Here is an 8,054-nt window from a genome sequence, read left to right on the forward strand (position 1 = left end):
CTTGGTACAGTGATGGTGATTCTAATTTTTGCATTAAGAAAAAAATGTTATTTCAGCTGAAAAGTTTTCATGTGTATCTGTTTTAAACAAGCAGCCAAAAGGAAATGAATGACACCTAGCCTCGAGAATTTAATTGGTTTCTAAAATGCAACTAAAAACTAAAGTATAGACTATTAAAACAGAGATGATTAGGAGGCTTACAAATTAGGAACGGATTTCTGTATATAAAGTTTAAAAGTAAAATTGTTCTAAACATTTGCCTCAATGTACAAAAAGAAAAATTAGGATGACCAAAGTTATTGCTTAATTCCTATTTCAGTTTGGTCTCATTGGTGTTTTTGTTTGTTTGTTTGTTTGTTTTTGGTAACAGTTCCCAGCAGATCCACAAAAAAGAGTGAGGATTCTTGTAAGTTTGTCAGATGGAACTTTGGCTCTTAATAAGTTTCAGGTAAGAATATGCTTAAAAGCTACTTCTATGTTGACTGCCTTGTTGCTTTTAATTGGAGTAAAATGGCCTTTTATGAGACTCATTGATCTGAAAACTTGTTCGAATCCAGCCTGGGCAGATAAAAGTCCCTGTGAGAATGTCACCTCTACTCAGCCAGCAGAAGGCAGAAAGAGCAAGCAGACCTGCTTTAGGATTCAATGTGGCAAAGTGCTAGCCTTGAGCTTTAGAGCTGAGGGACAGCACGTAGGCCCCAATTTCAAGTCCAACAACCAACTAAGGGAAATGCCAATAAGGCATTGTTCCCAGTATGGAGAAAACACTCCTTGGACGAAAGTAATTGAGGAGCATCCACAGACCGTAAGCCACTGCTTAGAGGGCAGAAATAATGTCAGATCCTTGAGTCATTTGTGCATGGCCCTTCAAAAATTGGTCAGAGCCAGGAGGTCATGGGAAGGTAGTTTGTAAGCATGCCTAATGTCTATGACTATAAGGGACAGGAAATTGTCAGTCATCTGTGATAGTAGTAAAAAGCTAAAGTTGTAAAATGTGGAGTATAGTTTAAATCCCAACCCCTGCATGTGCCAAAAGCTCTAATTGGCAATAACTTTTGAGCTGACACCAGCTACAGGAAATTCATCTGCTCAGGAAAAGTTTGTAAACCTGACAATGTGTTTCTATTGATATCTGTCTGAAGGCCTGCATAGGTATCTCAGACATTGTTAGGACTACTAGAGATCACGTTCCTAAGCCATCCATAAAGATCCTTTTGCAAACCAGAAGGCTAAATAAGCTCCACTGCTGTAACCAGAAAAATGGTATGTGCATTTGTCAAAAGTTAAAATATTGTTCTTAATGACATCTAACCCTGGTAACCTCTTTGTAAAATAGGCTAAGTTTATAGGTTCCTGGCTAGGTAGGATCAACACCTCTGAGTCAGCTTGAAGAAGTGACAGAAGATGAATCTTTGCCCATCATCCCATTTTAAGAACAAGGGAAAATATTCACTTTTTTTTTAAATGTGGCAAAATAGACAGAAGGAAAAGGCATGGGAAATAATAGTACAAGCCTGAGCCCTCTATATGTGCTTAGAAAATCCTAGCATTATTAAAAGAACTATTTGTTTAAAAAGTTGTCATCTTGGTAAATTGTCCTGGGCTATTGTATAAGTTGTCTTAAAAACTAGTGGGGTCACAGCCTGACAAGCATATGCAATGTATGCTTACCAGTCTGTGTAGGAATTTGCAGTCCAGCACGAGGTGTGACATTCCCTTGGAGCGACTGTGAGTCCCTGCTGCTGCTGCTCCACACCCTAATGGGTAAAGTTCAACAACAGCCTGACACTTACCTGGAGGAACTTTATATCATCACCCAGACCACCTCCACCGTGGTAAAAGTAGATTGCACTCCTGACTGATTCCATCACCTGAAAATGCTTCCCAGTTGAAAGCTGCTACAACTAAGATGGTGTGGGACATTCTCTTGGTAATATGCAGTAATCCTCTATACTCCCACAGTAGATGTTGGGAACGAGGATATCACTGGCTTGCCTTAGGCACTTCAGGGTCGCAACCTAGTTTGGTTCTGGTATGGTAATAACCTGCTTCCTCCTGGGTGTTTTTTAAAGATAAAGGAGATATTTTTTTTTTTTAATCAATGGAGGTAGTAAGAGGAATGAGACCCAGCCCTAATCTTAGCCTTAAAATCTAGCAAGCTTGGGCTGGGAAGGTGGCTCAGTGGTAGAGCGCTTACCTTGCATGCCTCAGGCCCTTGGTTCGATTCCTCAGCACCACATAAGCAAAAAGAAAAAAGCTGGAACTGGCGCTGTGGCTCAAGTGATAGAGCACTAGCCTTGAGCTGAAGAGCTGAGGGACAGTGCCCAGGCCCAGAGTTGAGGCCCCATGACCAGACCCCCCAAAAAATTCTAGCAAGCTTTTCATTCCACTGGTGTCTTGAGGCTTTCTGAGATTACTTGGTTCCACAAGTCAAAGGAAAAATGGGCAGTTTTAAACTCTCACCACAAAGAAGCTCAAGGAATTGTAAAGAAGAGGAGGGTGGTAAAAAAAGCCTTAGGAAAGGAACTGGGGGAAAATTGGTATCCTCTGGATAAGAAAGGATTTAAAAAGTAAGGATTGTTTTAAAATGTTTGTAACGAAGACAAACCTCAGAAAGTGTAAGTGTGTAGCAAATAGTATGAGTATGTCTTAAAATTGGAGTTTACGAGTACAGCTGGTATAAAATTAAGTTAGCTGTTGTATACAGAATCAAGATTGCACGAAGAAAATGTCAGGGCCTTTGGTACTGTTAATTTTGTTACTCACAATCAGACCTTGTAGACTGGTGTCCTTTGTAAAAGAGAGGATCAGCACAGTCCATCTATTAGTTCTGAGATCCCAATACTAAACTGTAAATATAGAAGACTGTTTCAATTAGGGGAACATGATTGGTCCCCGATGCTCTAGAAGAGGAGGGAATGAAGAGCCAAAGTAACTCCAACTTGAGATTAACCCCACCATCTTGTGCTAGGCTGCCCTCAGAGTAAGCCCAAGAGAGAGAGAAAAAAAAAACACAGGTTGCCACCAATCCTGCCCACCCTTAAGAAAACAGAACAGTTGCTCAATTCTTCCAGGAACAGAACATACCAACAGTTTAGAAAAAGGGCAGTATGTTTAGGGTGGACTCAAATCAATCATGTAACTGCTTGTGTGGAAATTCCCTAAACTTGTTTGTTCAATACTATAAAAGTTGTGCTGATTTTGTGCTTGGGGACTCTTACTGTCACCGGTTACCAGGGCGTGGAGGACTAAGCTGGAGCTTACAAATAAATGACTCTTTTGCTGTCCGCATTGGTCATAGTCTCTGGTGGTCTTTTGGGGGCCCCAAGTCCGTACAACAGGGCTTGATATAAAATGTCTCTGCCCAGAGATTTGAATGTTGGCATTTATAGTTTAAATGATTTAGGGTAATTATTAACATCTAACACATGCCGAGGTTTTAATTTATACCTCTCTTTCACCCTTTCTTTCTTCCTCCCTGTCTTTATTTTTCCTTTTCTTTCTTTCTTTCTTTCTTTCTTTCCTTCCTTCTTTCTTTCTTTCTTTCTTTCTTTCTTTCTTTCTTTCTTTCTTTCTTTCTTTCTTTCTTTCTTTCTTTCTTTCTTTCTTTCTTTCTTTCATTCTTTCTTTCTTTCTTTTTCTTTCTTTCTTTCTCTCTTTCTTTCTTTCTCTCTTTCTTTCTCTCTCTCTTTCATTCTTTCACTCTTTCTTTCTTTCTTTCTTTCTTTCTTTCTTTCTTTCTTTCTTTCTTTCTTTCTTTCTTTCTTTCTTTCTTTCTTTCTTTCTTTCCTTCTTTCTTTGTTTCTTTCTTTCACTTCCTTCCATCTGTACTTCCTTCTTTTCTTCCTTATCTCCTTCCTTCCTTCCTTCCTTCCTTCCTTCCTTCCTTCCTTCCTTCCCTCCCTCCCTCCTTCCCTCCCTCCTTCCTTCCTTCTTTCCTTCCTTCCTTCCTTCCCGTCCCTCCTTCTCCTTCTCTGCTTTCTTTTCTTTCTTTCTTTTCTCTTTCTTTCTTTCTTCCCCTTTTTTCCTCTTTTATGAAATGAGTATAAATTTAGATATTTTGTTTGCTGAACAAGTACTATACCATTAGAACAATCCTTTTTTAATTTAGTTACTTTGCTCATAGGTTATCAATTTTGTTGAGGGCTGAACAGAGGCTAAGCTCCTCACCTATGTCTGCCAATTAACTGGGATCACAAATGCATTCCAACTTGCAAGGCTTTAGGATAATATGAGAATCATATTACTTTCCCGGCACACTGGTTCTGAACTGTAATCCTCTCAAATTCTACCCTTTAGTTAGTAATGTGAGCTCCAATAGCTTGCCCTCAGTATAGATTATCTAAATGAATGATTGAAGGTAATTTCACTTTAATCTCTTTTTTTACCAGTTCAGGGACTGTTATAATTTTATTTCTATATACATTTTGTGTATATGTGCACATTACTTTTAAAATGTTGCTCTCTCTCTCACTTTTTTTTTTTTTTTTGGTCATGGGGCTTGAATTCCAGGCCTGGGTGCTGTCGCTAAGTTCTTTAGATCAAGGCTAGCACTTTACCACTTGAACCACAGTGCCAGTTCCACTTTTTGGGGTTTAATTGGAGGCAAGAGTGTCACGGATTTCCTGCAAGGGCTAGCTTTGAACTACCATCTTCAGATCTCAGCTCTTGCATAGCTAGGATTACCGGTATGAACCACTGGCTCCCAGCTAAAATGTTACTTATTTTAAGTTCTATGATTTATTGAGGGAGCAGCATGAGTGTGTTGAAGGGAAACTTTCAAGTCATCTCTCTAAATAATTTCAGAGTTTCATTTTCATAATATTTATTGCAGTGATTAATAACAGAAGCTCCCAAAGTAACAGAATGACCCTTCATAGTCTTCTTCCCATAGGTATTATTGGAGGATGAGCAAAAACTAAGTATAAGGCAATATGTACTTGAAATTATAAAAAATTTTGATGATACATAAAGAGCTATATTACACAGCGTGCTTTTCATTTCATAAAGAAAAGAATGTCATACAAGTATAATTATTGGCAGGCTTTTTCATCTGAAAAAAATATTATAAAAAAGCTGAAGGGGATCAGCAACCATTTAAGTGTGATATAACATTGGAGACTATAAGACATGAATTTATTCATTAAATAATTATCTAGGAAAGGTATCTGTTCACTAAATTTATTCATTGTATATTTTATTTTATTTACATGTCACTTAATATATAAATACATACAAGTGTGTATATATATATGTATGTATATATATGTATATATCTATATATATATAGATATATACATATATATATATCAGCAATATCTGTCCAGTGAATTGTATGGTTAGGTAATTTCATCATGTCAAGTTCATCAAAAGGATGGACTTCCATAAACTTTAACAACCCTGCAACACCACTGCACATGCAAACTTAAGTGTTCACAATTGTAAGCCAGACCTGTGTTTTACCAAAGCTTTGTATATAGTGTGTTAATTTTTCATTTAAGCTTGACACAAAATGTGTTTGCCCTAGAAATAAATGATGGCATTATAAATACAGTAAGTTAGTGTAAATCTTTACATTGAACACATGTTAAGTATGAGTTGTTCTTGCTCTCCTTTTCTTATTTTATCTTTAGGAAATTGATTTCAGTTTTGATGTAGTGTTTGCCAGACAGGTACTCCTTCACTGGAGTCACTCCACCAATCCTTTCTTGTTTAAGTTACTTTACGTATAGAGTAACAATTTTTGCACCCAGCTCCAAAAGCAGGGACCATGATTTCATTCCAATATACCTACCTAGTAGGTTGATATAGGTGATACATTCCTTCCTAGACTGATTCAGAACTGTGATCCTCTCAAATTTCTACCACTTTAGTTAATAGTGTGTGCTCCAGTTCTGCATACCTCTAGAAGATATGACAGAAGTAAATGATTACAGGTAATTTGAGTGAATCATGGGCTCATAGGTGATTTGATATTAAAACGTAGGGTAAGTTTGAAAGTATAATCACAGTAGTCAGATATTTTGCTAAGTAAATTTTGCTTCACATTAAAAAACCCCTCGACCAGAATTCAGGACTTATTTTGTTGTCTGTCAACTTGTATGTCATCTGGAAAAATAAACTTAATGTCTTCCATGCGTGGTAAAGATTTTTGAATGGTCTGATGTGCTGGTTTACATCTATAATCATGGTTAGCAATCAGAAATAAATAGATCACAATTTGAAAATAGCCTAACCAAAAATTAGGAAGTCTCAATCTCAACAATCTAGTGGATCATGTTGAATCATTCCATTAATCTCAACACCACAAGAGGCTAAGTCTCTGCCCAGTACCTGTGTCACTTAGGTAACTGGCTCACTTGGAGGCAGTCACCTCTTCTTATGCAGAAACTGGGCTGAGATTTAGCCAAGAGGAGGGAGGAGTCTCCCCCAACTTCCCAGGGTGGACCTCCAGAATGTAGTGAATGTGCCTGCTTTCCTCCTCCAAATGGTTTGAGATGCCATGCTGCTGAGTGCTCATTATTTGATTCCAGTTACCTGTGTTAGAGGTGTAAGGTAACAGTAAATTAAATTTCACGTTTGCCAATTGAGCTGTTCTTCACCGCCTGTGAGTTCAACTCACCAAGTGTCCATTTTTTGAGAGTTGAGAACACTCAGGTAAGGGAGAGAGGGAGGGTGAGTGAAAGAGAGGAGAGATATAGAGAGAGAGGGAGAGAGAACAGAAAGGAAGGAAGGAAGGAAGGAAGGAAGGAAGGAAGGAAGGAAGGAGGATGGAATGAAAGAAAGAAAGAAAGAAAAAAAGAAAGAAAGAAAGAAAGAAAGGAAGGAAGAAAGAAAGGAAGAAGAAAAGAAAGAAACGAAGGAAGGAAGAAAGAAGGAAAGGAAGGAAGGAAGGAAGAAAAAGAAAAGAGAAGAAAGATAATGATTGAGAATGAACGGTTTGGAGTCAGGAGTTACATGTTACATGGCAGAAGTCCTACCTGTATTTACTATTAGGTCTGCCCAAGCCATGCAGACCTTATGCAGACACTTCCCCTCTTCTTGGTTAATTTTCCATCCTTTATGTGTAACCTAGGTATCTGGCATGCCTGGAGGCAGACACCTCCCCCTCCTACTAAGTCACAACCTAGTCAGCCTCTGGTCAAACTTTCCATTTGACCAGAGGATATTCCCAGGCCCTGAGGTCACATCACAGCCAGAATTTTCCTCCACCAGGCCATATCTCATCCGGTCCTTGGCCTAGATATGTCCTGGCCCGAGGTTGTGTCAACCCCCTTTTTTTCACATGCCTCTCCACCATATATGGCATGGGCAGCAGTTCAGTAAATAAACTACTCTACCTGACTGAATACCATGCGGCGTTCTCTTCATTGGCTACCTAATGAAACTTACCTTATTAATATACCTTACACTTCAGAGTTTCTAGTTATGAATTCATGGATATTTTTCTGACATATGTGAGATCAATATCTACAAAACATATGTACTAACTCAACATTTAACAGTAAAATTCTGCCTGGAATCTTTTTTTTTCAATTTTTTAATTTTGAAAATAATGTACAGAGAAGTTGCAATTACATTTGCAAGATAATGAGTACATGTCTTATTAAGCATTGGTGCCTCCTCCTTTTTTTCCCCTATTCATCCCTTCCCATCTCCCACTTCCTCCTCCAAAGTTGTAAAGTTCATTTTTTGACATAATGTGTTGTACATCTCGTTGTTGCTATGGATCCACCTGTATCCCTATTGACATAATTTGTTTTTTTCCCTTCCCTTCCACAAAGACTACCAACATCTGAATTTTTAATAGCAGCCTAATTAACCTTAACATCTATTTTGTTTGCTTTGCTTTGTTTTGTTTTTAGCTTAAAATAATCCAAGATTTGGTGGGACAATCTGCAAAGATCTCTGCCTTCATATTTTCTAATCACCCTGGGCTACAACATGTGTGCTACCAGATCACATGATGGAACTTTGAAAAACTAGAAAGCAGATACACATCATAAGGTCCATGACTTTGGGATTTCTCAGATTCTTTTTTAAATGTAATTGTT

This window comes from Dipodomys spectabilis, unplaced genomic scaffold (genome assembly GCF_019054845.1).
Source record: "Dipodomys spectabilis isolate Male_0828 unplaced genomic scaffold, ASM1905484v1 ptg000152l, whole genome shotgun sequence".
Classification (NCBI taxonomy): Eukaryota; Metazoa; Chordata; class Mammalia; order Rodentia; family Heteromyidae; genus Dipodomys; species Dipodomys spectabilis.